General features: G+C 44.9%; 1 long non-coding RNA gene across 1 annotated transcript; it reads left to right on the top strand.

The window, feature by feature from the left end:
- Nucleotides 1-11220: 11220 nt before the first annotated feature.
- LOC140454337 (uncharacterized) lies at nt 11221-19229 on the top strand. Its single transcript, XR_011952675.1, has 3 exons — nt 11221-11274; nt 11448-11559; nt 19088-19229. It is a non-coding gene; the product is annotated as an uncharacterized lncRNA (long non-coding RNA).
- The last annotated feature ends 3035 nt before the right edge of the window (nt 19230-22264 follow it).

Raw genomic sequence — 22264 nt, 5'->3', positions numbered from 1 at the left:
GCTTGTTGATCCACAGGTGGGTTTGTTGATCCACAGGTGGATTTGTGGATCCACAGGTGGGCTTGTTGATCCACAGGTGGGTTTGTGGATCCACAGGTGGGTTTGTGGATCCACAGGTGGGTTTGTTGATCCACAGGTGGGTTTGTTGATCCACAGGTGGGTTTGTTGATCCACAGGTGGGTTTGTGGATCCACAGGTGGGTTTGTGGATCCACAGGTGGGTTTGTTGATCCACAGGTGGGTTTGTTGATCCACAGGTGGGTTTGTTGATCCACACGTGGGTTTGTTGATCCACAGGTGGGTTTGTTGATCCTCAGGTGGGTTTGTTGATCCACAGGTGGGTTTGTTGATTCACAGGTGAGCTTGATGATCCACAGGTAGGTTTGTTGATCCACAGGTTGGTTTGTTGATCCATAGGTGGGTTTGTTGATCTTTCAGGGGGCCCTATTCTCTCCATAATTACCCGTTTGTATTTAATGTATTTATAAAATCCTTTTGGATTCTCCTTAGCCCTATTTGCCAAAGCTATCTCATGTCCCATTTTTACCTTCCTGATTTCCCTCTTATGTATACTTCTCCTGCCTTTATACTCTTCTTGAGATTCTCCCAATCCCTGCTGTCTATACCTGACATATGCTTCCTTCTTATTCTTGAACAAAACATCATTTTCTCTAGTCATCTATCATTCCCTACACCTACCAGCCTTGCCCTTCACTCGAACATGAACGTACTGTCTCTGGACTCTCATTATCTCATTTTTGAAGGCTTCCAATTTTCCAGCCATCCTTCACCTGTGAATACCCACCTCCAATCAATTTTTGAAAGTTCTTGCCTAATATCATCAAAATTGGTCTTCTTCTAAATTTAGAACTTTAACTTTTAAATCCAGTCTGTCTTTTTCCATCACTATTTTGAATCTAATAGGATTAGGGTAACTGGCCCTGAAGCACTGCCCCACTGATAGCTCAGTCACCTGTCCTGCTTTATTTCCCAAGAGTAGGTCAAGTTTTGCTCCTTCTTTCATAAGTACATCCAAATACTGAATCAGAATATTTGCTTGTGCACACTTCACACATTCCTCTCCATCCAAACCCTGAACACTATGGCAGTCCCAAGTCTCTGCTTTGGAAGAGATTCCAATGATCCAAAAATATGAATCCTTCTCCCCAATACCAGCTCCTCAGCCACACATTCATCTGCTCTACCCTCCTGTTCCTATTCCCACTGGGACACGACACTGGGAGTAATCCAGATATTACTGCTGTAGGAGTGACCGCTTTCTCTGAGGCAAGAAGACTCTGAAGGCCTGGGCAATTCAGCAGGAACAGCAGTTTATTCCATCGGGAATCGATTACAGCCAGGAGAGGAACTCCAGACCATCACACAGGACAATCGAGCTCTCTCTGTCAAACACCCGCACAATACCAATCTTACACTTTCTGACATCAAAGTTATGACAGTCTACAAACTAACTGTTATTGTGCAGTTGATCATATCAAGTCCACAAGTCAACCAACTGGGCGATGATTCCATCAGGTCTGTAAATCAGTTGGTCAGGTAGTTAATTCCATCAGGTCTGTAAATTAATTACATCCAATTAATAATCCAATTAACTGGGCATTTTGATGACATCAGGTCAGTGTCTATTACAAATCTCCCAGTCAGGGTCAAACACACGGGGCCTGTTCGCTGATGTGGTCACTTGTTTATCTTGTAACCTTTGTCCCTGAATACCCTGTGATCTGCTGAGGTTCTGCCCTGCTCCCCCATATCAGTTAATCATTACCAATGTCTCCGTGGGCTAGCTGGCGTGTCTTCACTGATACAGAGAGTCAATCACCTTCAAACATCTTATTCTATGGTTTTGTGAGATATTGTACTCTATGTTTCTTTATTTTTATATTAAGGCCCTTTATTTACCAACCCACTCACAATCGCTCGGTATTTACTCCTTCCGCATTTCATTCAGTCATTCATCAAACTGTGGTCTCCCCACTCCCCAGCGCACTATCTCACCCGAAACTATGAAAAGATGAGAATACTAATCCCCCTCAGAACCATCTACCGGGACTTGAACAGCTTGCAGGAAACCAAACAAGTTGTCTCCATCAGCACGGACCTGTTAGATACAGATTGAATGGGGTCTCTGTCCCCTTTAAGAAAGTTACTGTCAAATCGCGCCTCCGTGAAATGGAATGAATGAGGGAGGAGACCGACAATAGGGAGTGAAATCTCAAAACCCAGCCGCGGGAATCCGTTTACTCACCCCTCTGCTTTTATTAAGTACATCTATAATTTCTGATTTGGTTAAATCATATAAGCCTGATATTCTTTCTCATACTCTCTACCCTAAAAGGACTCACACCCTCATCCCCCTCCTACAACTACCCTCGGGGAATGACTTTTTAAGTTCCTGCCTAAATTCCTATTTTCTCTCCCCAGAATCTCGTCCTTTTCCCATCCTGTATCATGGGTTCCAATGTGTACAGCAACATCCTGCTGGTCCCTCTCCCCTTTGGGAATATTCTGCACCCTCTCTGAGATAGTTCTGAATTGTCTGGAGTGAGGGGATATTTGAATAACTGCCTGGACCCAGTTTGGAAGCTCTCTGGACAGATTTCAGATCCCATCATTGACTCACTCTTTATTGGAGGGACAGTGAGGTGCAGCAGCACTATATTTGAATTCAGGCCTTTCTGAAGCCGTTTTCAATGTATTTGGTCGGGCAGTGTGTTGGGAAGGTGACCCAGCTGGTTACTGCAGTTGTTGAATTGAGTTGTGAACTCGGCTTATTGAAGTGAAAAATAGTTAAATTGTCTTCAACTGAAAAAGATAGTTTGGTCCGGCTTGATTTTAAAATTGAAAGAAATCAAGACATGTTAACTTTTTATTGTATAAAACATAAAATTGCCCTGCAGTCTATTCCTCACAGACGAATCGAGCAACAATCGAACATAGTCACACTCACAGAATCCCACTTTACAGGCAATGTCCCAGACAACACAGGGCAGGTCCTCTCCCACTGGCAGGACAGAGCCAGCAGAGGGAACAGCTCCGTGGGATACAGTCAAGAGGGCTGTGCTCTGGAAGTGCTCAGCATTGATGCCAGACCCCATGAAGCCTCATGACATCAGGTTAAACATGGACACGGAAACATTCTGTGTGTCTTAAAAAGTATTCAGGTAAATAAGTCCCTGGGTCCTGATGGGATCGATCCCAGAATATTGAGGGAGACAAGAGAACAAATTGCTGCAGTATTGACAGACATCTCTGTATTCTCTCTGGCCACAGGTGAGGTCCCAGAGGACTGGAGACTAGCTGATGTTGTCCCATTGTTTAAGAAGGGTAGCAGGGATAACCCTGGGAATTACAGACCTGTGAGCCTTATGTCAGTGTTAGGGAAATGATTGGAAAACATTCACATGGACAAGATCTATTCGCATTTAGAAGAAAGTGGATTAGTGACAGACAGCATGGTTTTGTGCGGGAGAGGTCGTGCCTTCCTAACTTGACCACGTTTTTTAAGGAGATGATGAAGATGATTGATGAGGGAAAACCAATTGATGTTGTCTCCGTGGACTTCAATAAAACAAGGTCCCTCATGGCAGACTGGTACAAAAGGTGAAGTCACATGGTATCGGGGATGAGCTGGTAAGATGGATTTTCCTATTTAGAACTGACTTAATCATAGGAGACAGAGGGGAGTGGTGGAGGAAGCTTTTCAGAATGGAGGGCTGTGACTAGTGGTGTTCACAGGGATCAGAGCTGGGACCTCTACTGTTCATGGTCTTTATAAATAATTTGGAGGAAAACGTGACGAGTCTAATTGGTACATTTGTGGATGATACAAAGATTTGGACGATACAAAGATTGGTGGAGTTGCGGATAACGAGGAAGATTGTCAGAGGAACGTAGATCAGTTGGGCAGAAAAATGGCAGATAGAGTTTCATCTCAACAAATGTGAGGTGATGTATTTTGAAAGGTCAAATACAGCTGGCAATTATATAGTGAATGGCAGAACCCTTCAGAGCATTAACGTGCAGTGGGATCTGGGTGTACACATCAACAGATCACTAAAGGTGGCAGTGTCACAGTGTCATAGAGTCGTAGAGATATGCAGCATGGAAACAGTCCCTTCCATCCAACTCATCCATGCCATCCCAAAACAGTCTCGTCCCAGCACATGGCCCATATCCCTTCATTCCTGAAGAAGGGCTCATTCCCGAAATGTCGATTCTCCTGCTCCTTGGATACTGCCTGACCTGCTGCATTTTTCCAGCAACACATTTTCAGCTCTGATCTCCAGCATCTGCAGTCCTCACTTTCTCCTCATATCCCTCCAAACCCTTCCTATTCACATACCCATCTTGATGCCTTTTCAATGTTGCAATTGTACTGGCCACCACCACTTACTCTGGCAGCTCATTCCATTGACATAAAACCCTCTGAATAAAAAAGTTGCCCCCTAGGTCTCTTTTATATCTTTCCCTTCTCACCCTAAACCCATGCCCTCTAGTTCTGTACTCCCACACCCCAGGGATAAGACTTTGTTTATTTATCCTATCCATGCCCCTCATGATTTTATAAACCTTCATAAGATCACCCCTCAGCCTTCGATGCTCCAGGGATAGAAGTCCCAGCCTATTCAACCTCTCCCTATAACTCAAATTCTCCAACCCTGGCAACATCCCTTCAAATCTTAACTTAATCCTTTCAAGTTTCACAACATCTTTCCAATAGGAAGGAGACTGGAATTGCACACAATATTCCAGCAGTGCCTTAACCAATGTCCTGTACTGCCACAACATGACCTCCCAACTCCTATACTTAATACTCTGACCAATAAAGGAAAGCATAACAAATGCCTTCTTCACTAACCTATCTCCTTGAGATGACCCTTTCATAGAACTATGAACCTGCACTCCAAGGTCTCTTTGTTCAGCCACACTCCCTAGGACCTTACCATGAATCTGTATGTCCGGCTAAGATTTGTTTTTCCAAAATGCTGCACCTCACATTTATGTAAATTAAACTCCATCTGCCATTCCTCAGGCCATTAGCCTAACTCTTCAAAATCCCATTGGAATCTTCACTGTCCACTACACCTCCAATTTTGGTGTCTTCAGCAAACTTACTAACTATACCTCTTATGCTCACATCCAAATCATTTATATAAATGTTGAAAAGTAGTGGACCCAGCACTGATCCTTGTGGCACTCCACTGGTCACAGGCCTCCAGCCTGAAAAATAACCCTCCACCACCATCCTCTGTCTTCTACCTTTGAGCCAGTTCTGTATCCAAATGGCTAGTTCTCCCTGCATTCCATGAGATCTAACCTTGCTCACCAATCTCCCATGGGGAACCTTGTCGAACACCTTACTGAAGTCATCAATCCTCTGTTACTTCTTCAAAAATGATAAACAAGTTTGTAAGACATGATTTCCCATGCACAAAGCCATATTGACGATCCTTAATCAGTCCTTGCCTTTCCAAATACATGTACATCCTGTCCCTCAGGATTCCCTCCAACACCTTGCCCACCACCGACATCAGGCTCACTGGTCTATAGTTCCCTGGCTTGTCCTTACTACCCTCCTAAAACAGTGGCACCACGTTAGTCAACCTCCAGTCTTCCAGCACCTCACCTGTGACTATCGCTGATACAAATATCTCAGTAAGAGGCCCAGCAATCACTTCCCACAGATTTCTCAGGTATACCTGATCAGGTCCTGGGGATTTATCCACTTTTATGCATTTCAAGACATCCAGTACTTCCTCCTCTGTAATTTTTCAAGATGTCACCATTTATTTCCCTACATTCTATATCTTCCATGTCCTTTTCCAGAGTAAATACTGATGCAAAATACTCGTTTAGTATCTGCCCCATCTCCTGCAGCTCCACACAATGGCCACCTTGCTGATCTTTGAGGGGCCCTATTCTCTCCCCAGTTACCCTTTTGTCCTTTAATGTATTTGTAAAAACCCTTTGGATTCTCCTTAATTCTATTTGCCAAAACTATCTCATGTCCCCTTTTTGCCCTCCTGATTTCTCTCTTACGTATACTCTTCTAAGGATTCACTCGATCTATCCTGTCTATACCTGACATGTGCACTCGATCTATACTGTCAATATCTGACATGTGCTTCCTTTCTTGCTGGTGGATAAGGGAGTAAAAAGGCCTATGGCATGCTTGCCTTCATTGGAATGGGCATTGAGTATAACAGTAGTCCAACGATGTGTGGCTTAGGTGAATTGGCCAAGGTAGATTGCCCATAGCGTTCAGGGATGTGTAAGGTAGGTGCACTATTCAGGGGAAATGCGGAATAATAGGGGTGGGGAAATGGGTCTGCGTGGGAGATCTTCAGAGGGTAGGTGTGGACTTGTTGGGCCAAATGGCCTGCGTCCACACTGTAAGGATTCTATGATTTCTATGATAGGCAAGTTATGCTTCATCTTTGTAGAACTTTAGTTTGGCTGCACTTGGAATATTGTGTCTAGTTTTGATCACCACACTACCAGAAGGACGTTGATACTTTAGACAGGGTACAGAAAAGGTTTGCCAGGATGTTGCCTTAGTATGAGTGGTTTTAGCGATGAAGAAAGTTTGGATAGACTGGATTTGTTTACATTGGAATGTAGAAGTTTATAAGATTGTGAATGGCATTGGATGAAGTGGAAATATGAGGCTTTTTCACAGGTTGGGGGGGGGGCGTCAATTACGAGGGGCACAGGTTCAAACCACAAGGAGGGAAGTTTAAAAGAGATGTGCAAGGCCCTTTTTTCACACAAAGGGTGGTGAGTGCCTGGAATGTACAGCCAGAGGAGGTGGTGGAAGGAGACACATTAGTAGCATTCAAGGGAATACCTGGACAAATACACAAATAGGAAGGGAATAGAGGGATACGGATCCTGGAAATGAAGACGGTTTTAGTATGGAAGGGTAACATGTGTCAGAGCAGGCTTGGAGGGCCGAAGGGCCTGTTCCTGTGTTCTATTGTTCTTTGTTCTTCTCTGTTCAGTGAGCTCTTCCTGCATTTAAAACACTGTAACAGGGATGCTATGAAACAACTCCAGGTCACTGAGATACAGACCCACCTTGGAGGATACAGTCCCAGATGTGGCTTTCCCAGACTAGTGCACTTGGAAGTTTGAATATTGAGTTTTACCTTTAAAAAGACACCTCCGCTGGATACTATTGAGACATAAATATCAGTGCAATCACATTTTCAGAATTCCAGTGGCTTTCCAGTCAGATCACTACTTCGAATCCCTCGATTAGATTCCAGTCTGTAACTCACTCCGGGGTATTTATTATTCTAGATATAAACCTCTTGGAACACACCAAAAAGAAATCACTGGAGAACCGCAGCAGGTCTGGCAGCATGTGTGGAGGGATAGGAGAGTTAATGTTTCTAATCCAGGTTAATTGGAGTTTTGAAACAAGGATCCCTTCCTCCCAGGAACTGAGACTTCTCTGAACTGCTTCCAATGCAAGTGTATCATTTTCATAAAGGAAACCAAAACTGAGGGCAATACTCGATGTGTGGTCTGAACAGTGACCGTGCAGTTGTAACAAGACCTCCCTCCTTTTGTACACTACTCCCTCCCTGAGAGGTAACATTTTCATGTAGGGGGGGGTATGTATAGAATGAGCTGCCAGAGAAAGTGGTCCAGGCAGGTACAATTACAACATTTCGAAGACATTGGACAGGGACATGAATAGGAAAGATTTAAAGAGATAAATAAATATTGAACTATTTCCAGAATACTGAAAGTAAATGTGATCTTGAACAACTCTATTACAGTCCTTGTCCAGAATTGCATGTGAGACAATCTATTTTACTGAGTTTGCCAGTGCCAAGGATGTGTTTATGGGATGTTACGCTATTGGAGCAGTTGCTGTTTATGAGATAAATAACCCATTATCCTGCTAAGTTTTCCAACAGTTATTCCAACTCTTCTTTCTTTTGTCTGTAATTTGATTTTGATTTTATTGTCACGTGTACTCAGTACAAAGGTACAGGAATACAGTGAGAAGTGTATAATGTCACCACACAATGCACCATCTTAGGGACAAATACCTCGACACAGAATCTTAAGAAGTAGGTATGAAGAAAGAACAATATTAAAAATTCAACACTTTTTATTTTTAAAGTAAATATACTATAACATAAAACACATGATGTAAGTTTAAAAGTTACACGTTGCAGACATTCTTACTTTTAAGTGGAAAATAAAGGAATAAAGATGCAGGTTCAAACATTACAGTCTTTCTTAAGTGCTTAATCTCAGTTGGACCGCACTTCAAAGAATCACCTTGAGATCAGAGGTCCGTGCTAAGGCGACAGCTGGCCAAGAGACTGCACATGCTGGGCTGAGAGATCACCACACTGGACCGAGAGATCACCACACCGGACTGAGAGATCATCAGACTGGGCTGAGAGATCAACAGGCTGAGACAAGAGATCACCACACCGGGCTGGGAGATCACCACACCAGGCTGGGAGATCACCACACCGGGCTGGGAGATCACCACACCGGGCTGAGAGATGACCACACTGGGCTGAGAGATCATCATGCTGAGCCAAGAGATCACCACACCGAACTGAGAGATCACCACACCGGGCTGGGAGATCACCACACCGGGCTGGGAGATCACCACACCGGGCTGGGAGATCACCACACCGGGCTGAGAGATCACCACACCGGGCTGAGAGATCACCACACCGGGCTGGGAGATCACCACACCGGGCTGGGAGATCACCACACCGAACTGAGAGATCACCACACCGGGCTGGGAGATCACCACACCGAACTGAGAGATCACCACACCGGGCTGGGAGATCACCACACCGGGCTAGGAGATCACTACACCGGGCTGAGAGATCACCACACCGGGCTGGGAGATCACCACACCGGGCTGGGAGATCACCACACCGGGCTGAGAGATCACCACACCAGGCTGAGAGATCACCACACCGGGCTGGGAGATCACCACACCAGGCTGGGAGATCACCACACCGAACTGAGAGATCACCACACCGGGCTGGGAGATCACCACACCAGGCTGAGAGATCACCACACCGGGCTGAGAGATCACCACACCGGGCTGGGAGATCACCACACCGGGCTGAGAGATCACCACACCAGGCTGAGAGATCACCACACCGGGCTGGGAGATCACCACACCAGGCTGGGAGATCACCACACCGAACTGAGAGATCACCACACCGGGCTGGGAGATCACCACACCAGGCTGAGAGATCACCACACCGGGCTGAGAGATCACCACACCGGGCTGGGAGATCACCACACCGGGCTGGGAGATCACCACACCGAACTGAGAGATCACCACACCGGGCTGGGAGATCACCACACCAGGCTGAGAGATCACCACACCGGGCTGAGAGATCACCACACCAGGCTGGGAGATCACCACACCGGGCTGGGAGATCACCACACCGGGCTGGGAGATCACCACACCGAACTGAGAGATCACCACACCGGGCTGGGAGATCACCACACCGGGCTGGGAGATCACCACACCGGGCTGGGAGATCACCACACCGAACTGAGAGATCACCACACCGGGCTGGGAGCTCACCACACCGGGCTGGGAGATCACCACACCGAACTGAGAGATCACCACACCGGGCTGGGAGATCACCACACCGGGCTGGGAGATCACCACACCGAACTGAGAGATCACCACACCGAACTGAGAGATCACCACACCGAACTGAGAGATCACCACACCAGGCTGAGAGATCACCACACCGGGCTGGGAGTTCACCACACCGGGCTGGGAGTTCACCACACCAGGCTGGGAGATCACCACACCGAACTGAGAGTTCACCACACCAGGCTGGGAGATCACCACACCGGGCTGGGAGATCACCACATCGGGCTGAGAGATCACCACACCGAACTGAGAGTTCACCACACCAGGCTGAGAGATCACCAGACCGGGCTGGGAGATCACTACACCGGGCTGGGAGATCACCACACCAGGCTGAGAGATAACCACACCGGGCTGGGAGATCACCACACCGGGCTGGGAGATCACCACACCAGGCTGAGAGATCACCACACCGAACTGAGAGTTCACCACACCAGGCTGAGAGATCACCACACTGGGCTGGGAGATCACCACACCGAACTGAGAGTTCACCACACCAGGCTGAGAGATCACCACACTGGGCTGGGAGATCACCACACCGGGCTGGGAGATCACCACACCGGGCTGGGAGATCACCACACCGGGCTGAGAGATCACCACACCAGGCTGGGAGTTCACCACACCGGACTGAGAGATCATCACACCGGGCTGGGAGATCACCACACCGGGCTGAGAGATCATCACACCGGGCTGAGAGATCACCACACCGGGCTGGGAGATCACCACACCGGGCTGAGAGATCACCACACCGGGCTGGGAGTTCACCACACCAGGCTGAGAGATCACCACACCAGGCTAAGACATCGTCACACAGGGCTGAGATATCATCATGCTCAGCTGAGAGATCCCCACGCCGGGCTGAGAGATTATCACGCTGTGTTGAGAGATTGCCACACCAGGCCGAGAGATTACCATGCCAGACCAAGAGATCACCATACCAGGCTAGGAGCTCACCATGCCAGGCTGAGAGATCACCATGCCAGGCTGAGAGATCACCATCCCCCCAGCTGAGAGATCACCATCCCCCCAGCTGAGAGATCACCATAGCCCCAGCTGATAGTTGACCGTGCCGGGCTGAGAGATCATCACGCTGGGCTGAGAGATTATCACGCTGTGTTGAGAGATTGCCACACCAGGCCGAGAGATTACCATGCCAGACCAAGAGATCACCATACCAGGCTAGGAGATCACCATGCCAGGCTGAGAGATCACCATGCCAGGCTGCGAGATCACCATCACCCCAGCTGAGAGATCATCACGCTGGGCTGAGAGATTACCATGGGAGGCTGCGAGATCCCCACACCCGGCTGAGAGATCCCCACACCCGGCCAAGAGATCACCACAACCGGCTGAGAGATCACCACGTCAGGCAGAGAGATCAACACACCTGGCCAAGAGACTGCACATGCTCAGCCATTGAGAGAGCGGCACCTTGGGCTACTGAGAGATTGCTCAGCTGGGCCGAGAGACTGTCAGGCTGGGTTTGTGCACAGTCTGAAGCCAGGAGTCCCATGGCCAGGAAGAAGAAAGAAGAGGGGAGAAAGATCAAAAATGGAAAAGCGAAGAAGGAAAAGAGAAAAATGAAAAGGAAAGGTATGTGTGTGTGGACTGGGCTGCCGGGGAAGGTGGTGGAGGCTGGTACAATTGCAACATTTCAGGGGCATCTGGATGGGTATTTGAGTGGGAGCGGTTTGGAGGGGTGTGGGCTAGGTGCTGGCGAATGGGACTTGATTGATTTTATCTAATACAATTATTCTCTCATTTAGTTTGAAAATCCCCTTTTCAAATGAAGGAATACTCACAGAGCTCCCATCTGCAGCATATGAGACAATGCTGAAGCAAACCAATATTCTGTTCCTCCTTCATTGAGCTTGAATAGTATGTACTACTTTGATAGTCAAGTAATTCTCCTCTTTTGAACAAGGCTGAACTAATCCCACTAATTATCCCTCTAGTCTACAAGGGCACATTGCAATGCTGCAGTTGGGAAGTTGTCACACAGGGGTTGACATTCTTAAGAGACCATAAAGTGCATTAGGCCTGTATTCTATAGGCCAAGAACTCATGGGAAAGCTATGTAAAGATAAATTTTCAGGGAGGTTGTGCAAAAGTTTATCAACTGTAAAGTAGTGATGGTAGGAGCCATTTTGGGAAAGCAAATATGAGCAGGAATTATACTCTTAATGGTAAGGTCCTAGGGAGTGTTGCTGAACAAAGAGACCTTGGAGTGCAGGTTCTTGCACCTTGAACATAGGGTTGCAGGTAGGATATGATAGTGAAGAAGGCGTTCCTTTATTCGTCACAGTATTGAACACAGGAGTTAGTTACAGCTGGACAGGACATTGGTTTGGCCACTTTTGGAATATTGTGTGCAATTCTGCTCTCCTTCCTTTTAAATGGATGTTGTGAGACTTGAAAGGGTTCAGAAAAGATTCACAAGAATGTTGTCAGGGTTGGAGGATTTGAACTGTAGGGAGAGGTTGAACAGGCTGGGGCTGTTTTCCCTGGAGTGTCGGAGGCTGAGGGGTGACTGTATAGAGGTTTATAAAGTCATGAAGAACATGGATAGGATAAATAGACAAATGGGGTGGGGAAGTCCAGAATTAGAGGGCATAGGTTTAGGGTAAGAGGGGAAAGATATAAAAGAGACATAAGGGGCAACTTTTTCACACAGAGGCTGGTGCATGTATGGAATGAGCTGCCAGAGGATGTGGTGGAGGCTGATACAATTGCAACATTTGAAAAGGCATCTGAATGGGTATATGAATAGGAAAGGTTTGGAGGAAGATGGGCCGGGTGCTGGCAGGTGGGGCTAGATTGGGTTGGGATATCTGGATGAGTTGGACCGAAGGGTCTGTTTCTGTGCTGTACATCTCTATGACCCGATGACCCGATGACTCTAAATGGGCGGAGTGGACAAGCTCGATCTCAGGTGTCCTACTCCACCTCCATCTTGGAATTGCCGCTATTTTAAAATCACTATTTTAACTGCAGTGTAAGAATAAAGTGCGCTTTGCTTCAAGCCGATCAATTTGTCCAAATGAATTGCCTCTGGAACACAATGACTTACACTTGCCTTTAGAAAATAAGAAATAACTGTTCTTTCACTAGTTATTCTTACTCCTTTTTACTTAAAGAACCTCTTTGGATGCATCCTAACCTTCTCAGCCAAGGCCATCCCATGCCCCCTTTTTGCTTTCCTGATTTCTTCTTCAGTAAAACCCTGCATCCCCTGTATACTTCCAGGGATTCCCTTGGTCCCAGTTGCCGGTACCTCAGCCATACCTCATTCGTTTTCTGGTCAAAGCCTCAATATCTCTTGTCATTCAGGGTTCCCTATTCCTGTCAACCTTGCCTTTCACCTTCATAGGAACATATAGACCTTGAATTCCAGCGAGCTCACTTTTAAAGGCCTCCCACTTGCTGGAGGTCCCTTTACCTGCAAACAAACTACTCAAATCAACCCCTGCAAGCTCCTGTCTAATTCCATCAAAATTCACCTTGCTCCAATTTAGAACTTGAACCTGTGGACAAGTTCCTCTCCATAACTACTTTAAAATTAATAGGACTGGTCCCAAAGTGCTCCCCGACTATCACCTCCATCACCTGTCCTGCCCAATTTCCCATGAGTTGGTCAAGTTTTGTCCCTTCCTGAGTAGGATCCTCTATATACTGCTTGAGGAAACTTTCATGAATGCATTTAAAAATTCATTTGCTCACTTGAACCTATTCCACTCTTTCATAAGTTTATGGCTGATAAGTCTATGTTTTGAGTTCCCATCTTCCCAGTGTAACCTTAGATTCTTGTTATGCAAGGGAATAAATCTACCTGTGACTTAAAAATATCCACTTTCTGGGACAGACAATTCCAAAGTTACACACCCGAAAAAAGAATTCTCTTCATCTCTGTCCAAAAAAGTGTGACCCCTCACTAATTTTATTAACATGGTCCCTAATTCTGAACTCACCCACAAGAAGAAACATCCATTCCATATTCACTGTGTCAACATCATTAAGAGCATCTATACAGTTTGATCAGATCACTCTTAACTCGTCTAAACTCCAGCAGAAACAAACCCAGTCTGAGCACCTATCCCGATTGCACAAGTCACTCATTCAAAATATTCATCGAGTAAACCTTCTCTGAACTGTCTTTAATGCATTTACATCCTCTTTCAATATAAGGGACTGTTGAAATGAATTTACGGTCAGGGTTAAATAGAATTATTATACCGTAGTAATAGAAAACAGCAGGTTTCAATTAATGAACCTTGTACCAAGTGAACCTTATGCATCCTAGAGGTTAGTGTCTGCGGGAGTCTACAAACAGCAGTTAGTGCCATCAAGTCATTCCAGATAGGCCTTGGGGCCAGAAGAGGTTTAGAGGCAGGGAGGTGATGGTCACTGACAAGGGATGGGGCAAAACATTGACAGACTAAATGATCTCTGACTGAGTGAAGTCTAATGAATCTTGGGAAATTCAAAGAATTTGCATTAATGCATCTACAACCGAATTAACAACCTCTTTTAAGACTCTGGGATGAAGACAGAAGGTGATGAGACCTATTATCAGTTTGCTGAGTCCAGCCTCCTTAGTGACTGTAATTACATTGTGTTCATCCCTCCCTCCTACTTCCTGACTTACAGTTGGGTTGACACTGAGGAGCACATGCAGTATTCTCTAGGGAGATACTTGCTCATTCATGGGTGAATGTGATTGGTTGAAGTGTTTCAATCATGCATCTTCTTTCCATGTCTGCTCAGTTTCACTGGATGTTGAGATTTGGAGGGATAGAGTGGGGGTGGGAGAGAAAGTCTGAGGGTGAGAGAGAGATTGTGACCTGGAGAAGAGAGAGATTGATGTCCAGTCTGATGGTGGTTGGGGCTGGTGGAGGTGGTGCGGAGAATGGTGGTGATGTTCAGATTCAGAGAGGAGGGGAGAGGGTGAGGGAGATTGGGATGATGATCCAGACAATCTGGAACTGTGCATGTGCTCAGTTCTGAGTCAGCATGCAGACAGAGTTGGCCTGAAGTTTAAATGTCAGCAAAACAGTGTCTTACCACTATTACTGAAATGCTTTTTGTATCTTCTATAGTGAAGATAGAAGCAAAGTACTTATTCATTTAATTCGCCATTTCCTTAACATCTATGGATGAAGGGTTTATGCCTGAAACATCGATTCTCCTGCTCCTTGGGTGCTGTCTGACCTGATGTGCTTTTCCAGCTTTGCGCTTTTTATCCCCTATCATCTCCCAATAACTCAATATTCTCACTCCCCAGAGGAGTGACACTCACATTGCGTACATATTTTGTTTTTAAATACCCATGGAAACTCTTGCTTTGTTGTTTTTAAGATTTTGAGTTGGGTTCTGAGATTCCAATTTCCTCCTTCAAATTAACTTTTTTCTGTGCCATGATTTATTTTTTAATCAATCATCTGACCTGCCACCCATCCTCAAGTTGTACGGTTTCTTCAACTTTTCAGTCAACCACAGATAGCGAGTCCTCCCTTTAAAGTCTCTTGTTTCAGTCCAAATATACTTCTGAATATTCTGAGGTATCCTCTTAAATCTCTGCCATCACTGTCTCTCCTGATCTCTCTCCGAGCCAGTTGTGCCATTCACTTCAGCTGGCTTAGTTTACATGCCCGCAGAGTGGACCTTGTTTAAGTTTGAAACACTTACCTCAGAGTCAATCTTCTTCCATTCAAATTGGATGTAAAATTGAATCATATTGTGATGGCTGCTGCGTAGGAGAGCCTTTACACTGAGATTGTTTCATAAATCCTGTCACATTACACAGTATTAATAAGATGATAATAACATAACCTTCTGTCTGGTTGCTTCAGAACACGCAGCTCTAAGATACTTTCTCGAAGGTCATCAATAACCTCTCATCCACATTACTGCTGCCAACCTGATTTACACAGTCTTTGTGTAGATTCAAGTCAGCAGTGATGATTGCCATCTCACTATCACAAGTAGCCAATATCTCTTCATGTCTAACATCAGGGGGCCTATCGATCAGCCCCTTGAGTGGCTGCTATCCCTTAACTGTCCTCACGCTGTAGTTATTTACATCAATGTGTGCTATGGATTTGTTTCAGTTGACACAAAAGCTGTCCACATTCAGATATAGAGCTATTATTTTGATTTGTTTAAATACAAACATATTGGATAGGCTCATATGAACAGAAACCATTTATATTTGTATCATGGGAAAACGGTCTGTCTTTATGTTGCCCATCAAAAGAAGCCAAAGCCTTGTTAACAGGGCAAATGAGAGGGATTTAACTTGCATGCCCATTTCCAAAACACAAACTTTCATGTCTGGAAACTGAGCTGTCTGAGTTGATGTTACTCAGCAAATGAAGATTAAAATATCTGCTCCAAAATGGGGGTGGCAGAGCTGCTTATTGAAGCCAGTGGAGAGAAAGTAGAGTTAACATTTCAAGTCCAATTCTGCAAAAGGGTCAAAATGTTAACTCCACGGGTCTAGCAGCATCGGTAGAGAGATTGCAGAGAGAAATATCCAGCAATTTCTATTTGTGTTTCAGATTTCCAACATTCACCGTTCTTTCTTTTATATTATTGAAAATAGTGACTGTCCATTTGATTATCTCCTGTTTACAATATCTAATTTATCCAGACTGCGTCTTAATCCAAACTTTTGCACCAAATGCCAATGAGCATTCAATGGACATTCAATACTGTCTCACATGGCTCCTGACTTACTGTCTGTCTGGCCTGTTGCATTAGCCCTTGAGTAAGTCAGTTACGCAGCACAGGGACAAAGAGAGTCAGTATTTCACAAGTTTACAGGTGGACAACAGACTTATTAACTGTTCATCTCTGTCTCGTAGTAATTGGCTATTTGAACATTTTATATTGGACAAATGCTGAGCATTCAGGTCCTTGAAATTAAATAAAATGGAAGGAACTGCAGGTACTGTAAATCAGAAACAAAAACAGAAATTGTTGGAAAAGCTCAGCAGGTCTGGCAGCATCTGTGCAGAGAAATCAGAGTTAACGTTTTGAATCCAGTGACCAGAAACCAAACTTTGGTCTCAAGAATTCTGGTTGGAAATCCATCGAATGTGACAATTCTGTCCCCGACCCAGAGTTCCGATCTCTGAAACTCTCCAGAGCAACTTGATGGAATGTGACTGTGACAGATTCATCGCACATAATCATGGAATTCTGTCGCTCAGCTGGTACAGAGCTGCAATCTTCACAGAAGATTTTTGTCAAATCTATGTGTTTCCTGAGTCACATCCTTCCTTCACATTTCAGAGGATGGCTTTGATAAATAAATGAAGATTGGATAATGCAGATTGCTGAGCTGGTACAAGGATGGGCTGGTCATTCTGCCTTGAGTGTATCCGGATCGTTGGGAAAAGGGGCAGTATAATCAGGCCTGACTCTACTGTGTCAATGCATTTCAATGGGGGTAATTGTGCCTGTTTGGGGGCAAAAGCTGGATGGTTGAGGTTGAATTGCAGAATCCAGTTGGTGGGAGTAATTGGAATGTGTGGGTGGTGGTGTTTTCTGGTCAGTTCTGGGTTGGAGGATGGTTCTAACAGTCAAGGTGTTTGACAGGTCAGATAAGAGGAGGGTAAGGGGTGGGGCTGAAATCGGATGATCCATGATGTATGTTTGTAATTTCAGCTGACAGGGTTCGGAGGGTCTGGAGGTTTGTGGGGCTGGATCTGGAGGTTAGCTTACTCACTTGGTCACTGAGTATTCAGAAGGTAATGTGTGGGTTTGGATAGTAATCACATGGGCAAAGGAACAGACTGATAGATGGGAATGTGTAAATAAACCAAGGTAAGATATCACAGGCTGGGGAGCTGGTACACAGGGAGCTGGGAGTTAAGCCTTGGGTGTCCTTGATGGTCAGGGAGAAGGTCGACAGAGTGTCATGGGAATTTGAAACGTGCAAGTCATATCATCAGGATTTCCATATGTATCTTACTTACATATGTAATCTTTAGTGATCCAGGGACCATGATAGCTCCAAAATATCCCATATCACTTCCATCTGTGTTTCAAATGTCAGCACAGAGAAAATATTCACTGTCCTGTGTCCTCAGCAAGATTTTATTGCTCACTGTACAAAGTATTTATTGTTGAAATAAAACCAATTCTAGAAGCAGGTGCATTGTTCATTGCAGTTTATTATGTTCAGAGAGAAGGGCAGACTAACCTCAATAATGAAACATTCTTGCAATCAATTTATTTTGTTTGTTTGCCTTGTTCTGAGCCAATGGAAATGTATTCTTTTCAATTGTAGCTTGATTTGGCTTGGTAGCTGGGCTTTAATTGCAAAACCCTCATATTCATTCCCCAAATTTACACAGGCTTTAACTGCTTAAACTGTAGCCATTTGAATAGGATCTGGCCCTTGTACAAAACTTGAACATGAACATCAGTCCTGAGCTTCCAGAACAGAACTAGGGGGAGGTTCTGTCATTCAGAGGAGACCTTAAATTGTCATGAAAACTGAACATTGAACTCAAAACGTTAACTCTGTCTGTCGGTCTGTCTCTCTTTCCACAGATGCTGCAAACTTGCTGCATTCCCTCAGCACTTACTCTTTTTCCTTGTTTTAAATTGTCTCCCACCTGCATTCTCAAATGTCTTTATTGTTTAATGTATCAGCCATGGATTACTTGTGAACAGTGTGCCCTAAGACACAGATATGAACGGCTTTATCTTCAGATCTGACTAAAGGCAAAAACTGTGGATGTTGGAAATCAAAACGAACATCGAAAATGCTGGAGAAACTCAGCAGGTCTGACAGCATTCGTGGAAAGAGAAACAGAGTTCTGAGGAACAGTCACACGAGACTCAGTGTTAACTGTGTTTCTCTTGCCTCAGATGTTACCAGAGCCTCTGAATTTCTCAGGCATGTTTTGAATTTGGTTCTTTCAGATCTCCAGTTCCATCTGCAGTTCTTTATTTTCCTTTCTATTTGCAATATATTATAAAATATTTCAAAATACAAAATAAAGCCCCATTTCCTATTCAAAAACTGCAGTCATTCCAAAAACAAAAAAGACTCAGCGGGTCTGGCAGCATCTGTGGAGAGAAATCAGGAGTTAATGTTTTGGATCCAGTGATCCTTGCTCAGAACAAAATCTGTCAATGATTTTTCTTACAAACGAGCACAATATAATAAATAACCATTAATATTCCAGGGGGCACATTCCCCCTTTAAGTCAAGGTTCCAGAAAGACATACCTAGATAATTATTAAGTGTTTTCAAATAATTAGGACAAAACATTAGTTCAAAATCCCATACATTTTACACACACATATATTTTACACTGGGTCTTTTGTAGCATCTCCCAGTTGAGGCGACCTGCAAATGCATCCAAGCTGTCACTGATGCCTCTTTCTCCAGATTAGACTTGTTTATATCATTCACCCATAACAAGGAGAGCCAAGCAACCTGGGCAGTGGGATTCTCTGCCATCACTACCTTCCCCCAGCTGTAGGGTGCCATAGCCTGTACCCATGTTGCTTTCAGACTGCCCTATCACCAACCTGCAGAGCTGGAGAGTGGAAAGGTTTTGTCACTTCAACAATGTTTAACTTATATGGAACCATCGATGCCAGAGTTTGGAGGATTGCTTCAGACCGTCTTGGAGCTGCCGTGATGTTGATGTAGAAGACAAGTCCCGAGATCCTGCCTCCTTCCAAAGACCTTGGGCCACAGAAGAAGAGCTGCAGGGAATTAAATGAAAAATTCTCTAAATTTGCTTCATAACATGTTTCTTTTCTTGTTATTCTTTCCTGGGATGTGGCTTTTTTGGTAAGGCTGCCATTTGTTTTCCATCCATTATTACCTTTGAACTGAGTGTCTTACTTGACTATTTCAGATGTCAGTTAAGAGCCAACATAATTGCCATGGATCTGGAGTTTCACTAATAAACCTGTAATCTGAGAATCAACATGGTTATATGGTCGTCATAGGCTAGTTTTTAAATCCAGATTTTATTGAATTCATATTTCACCATCAGCTGTGGTAGTATTCGACACCATGATTTCCAGAACAGTGGGTAAGTGCTCAGGATGACCACATGACAATAATGCCATAAGAAACAGGAGCAGGAGTAGGCCCTTAAGCTCTTGATCCTGCTCCACCATTCAATAGGATCGTGACTGATCCAACATTCCTCACTTTCACCTTCCTGTGCTTTCCCTGGAAGCCTTGATTCCCTGACTGATCAAGAATCTATCCATCTCAGCCTTAAATATACACAAGGACTCTGCCCCCACAGGGGGCACTGTGACAAGGACTTCCAAAGACACAAAGAGAAGAAATTCTTCCTCGTTTCAGTCTTAAACTGGCACCCCTTGATTCTGAGACCATGCTTTCTGGTCCTAGACTCCCCCATGACAAGAAACCTCCTCTCAGCATTTTCCCTGTAAAACCCCTCAAGAATTCCATATTTTTCAGTTAGTTCATTCTTCGAAGTTCCAGTGAGTAGAGTCCCAACCTGTTTAGCATTTGCTATTTAGACAATCCTTGCTCTCTGGGGATTAGCCTAGTAGACCTTCTCTCAACTGCCTCCAATGAAATTTCCCCAAACAAAGTGACCAAAACTGCCCACATTACTCGAGACTGATAGAAGTTTATAAAAGAATGATGGGTATGGATAGAGTTAATGCTTGTTGTCTTTTCCCAAGGGTGGGCATTTCAAGACGAGGGGGCACATTTTTAAAGTGAGAGGAAAGACATTTTAAAAAGATGAGGAACTTTCTTTATGCTTTGGGTGGTTCATATGTGGAATGAACTTCCTGAGAAAAGGGAGGATGTGGGTACAATTATTAGGTTTAAAAGACATTTGGATAAGTACATGAGTGGGAAATGGTTGGAGGGCTATGGGCCAGGAGCGGGCAGGTGGAACGTGTTTAGTTTGGGATAATGTTCGGCAAGGCTTTGTTGGACCGGACGGTTGTATGTTGTATGGCTCTATGTGGTCTCACCTGTACCTTTGTCAGTTGTAGTAAGTCTTCCCTCCTCTTACACTCCAATGTCCTTGAAATAAGGGTCTCTGAATGTTATCAAGATGCTAGTGCGTCCCTGAGGCAATGGCAAAATGAAGATACAACACTGCCCATGCTTCCACCAGGGCCATAGTTGAACAATCATAACTCAACCACTTCAAGATGAGTTGGAAGCTCCAGTGGGGCATTGCAGTATAGATCAGAAATGGGGCACTATGCCTTTCTCAAGTGCAGTCGACAAACAGGGTGTGGACTTTAGGCAGAGGAAATAGGGGATCAGCAGTAATCTTCTGAGAGTGAAGATGAAGATAAAGACAAGGACATTGAACAGGGTGAACATACATGAGCACAGGCATACCTACATTATAGGGTAATGCACTGTCAAAGACAAGAAAACAGAAAGAACTGAATTGCAACACACGTCTAGGATGAATAAACTAGGTTTAGACTTCCTCATGTATAATTGTTTTTGGTTATATGGTAACAACCATGGTTCGGGCAAAATATATGTGGACCAAGTTATTTTTGTAATCATCCAACCCATTCCTGTTGTTGAGTAAATGTTTTCTTAATCATATTAATGTATGCTTGGTGAAGGTAAAGGTAAAGTCCACATAGTCTGAGTAGACCATGGGTTGTTCTCATTACAGAGAGAGATGTGTACACTCAGTTTGTACTGTTTAGTATCTACACATCATAGACCCTTCAAACTGTTGAGGAGAGAGCAGCAGTCAGTGAGAAAGGGACACTAACATAGCTTGCTGCTAAAGTTCGGTAGTTTTATAGCCTGCAGTCAAAATTTGTAATTCAGTGTAATGTCATCTCTCACAATAGTAAGTTAAGAGCATTCCTGAAGCATTTTATAAGAATGATCCCAGGAATGAAAGGTTTGTCACATGAGGAGTGGCTGAGGACTCTGGGTCTGGACTCAATGGAGTTCAAAAGAGTGAGGGAGATCTGATTGAAACTGACAGAATACTGAGACCCCATGGTAGACTGGATATGGAAAGGTGTTTCCACGAGTAGGAGAGACTAGAACCAGAGGACATAGCCTCAGAATGAAAAGGTGATGCTTTAAAGCTGAGAGAAGCTATAGACCGGTAAGCCTGACATTGGTGGCTACTTGGGTGCCCATGTGGGTGCCCATGGGCCCCAGCTATGCCTGCCTCTTCGTAGGATATGTGGAACAGTCCATCTTCCGCAGCTACACTGGCACCACCCCCCACCTTTTCCTCCATTACATCGATGACTGTATCGGCACTGGCTCGTGCTCCCACGAGGAGGTTGAACAGTTCGTCCACTTTACCAACACCTTCCACCCCGACCTCAAATTCACCTGGACCATCTGAGACTCCTCCCTCCCCTTCCTAGACCATTTCATTTCTATCTCGGGCGACCGAATCAACACGGACATTTACTATGAACCAACCGACTCCCACAGCTTCCTAGACTACATCTCCTCCCACCCTGCCCCCTATAAAAACGCCATTCCATATTCCCAATTCCTTCGTCTCTGGCGCATCTGCTCCTAGGAGGACCAGTTCCAATTACGTACAACCCAGATGGC

This window comes from Chiloscyllium punctatum, chromosome 29 (genome assembly GCF_047496795.1).
Source record: "Chiloscyllium punctatum isolate Juve2018m chromosome 29, sChiPun1.3, whole genome shotgun sequence".
NCBI lineage: Eukaryota > Metazoa > Chordata > Chondrichthyes > Orectolobiformes > Hemiscylliidae > Chiloscyllium > Chiloscyllium punctatum.
The sequence above is the reverse complement of the archived record's forward strand: the minus strand, read 5'-3'. Positions and strand labels throughout refer to the sequence as shown.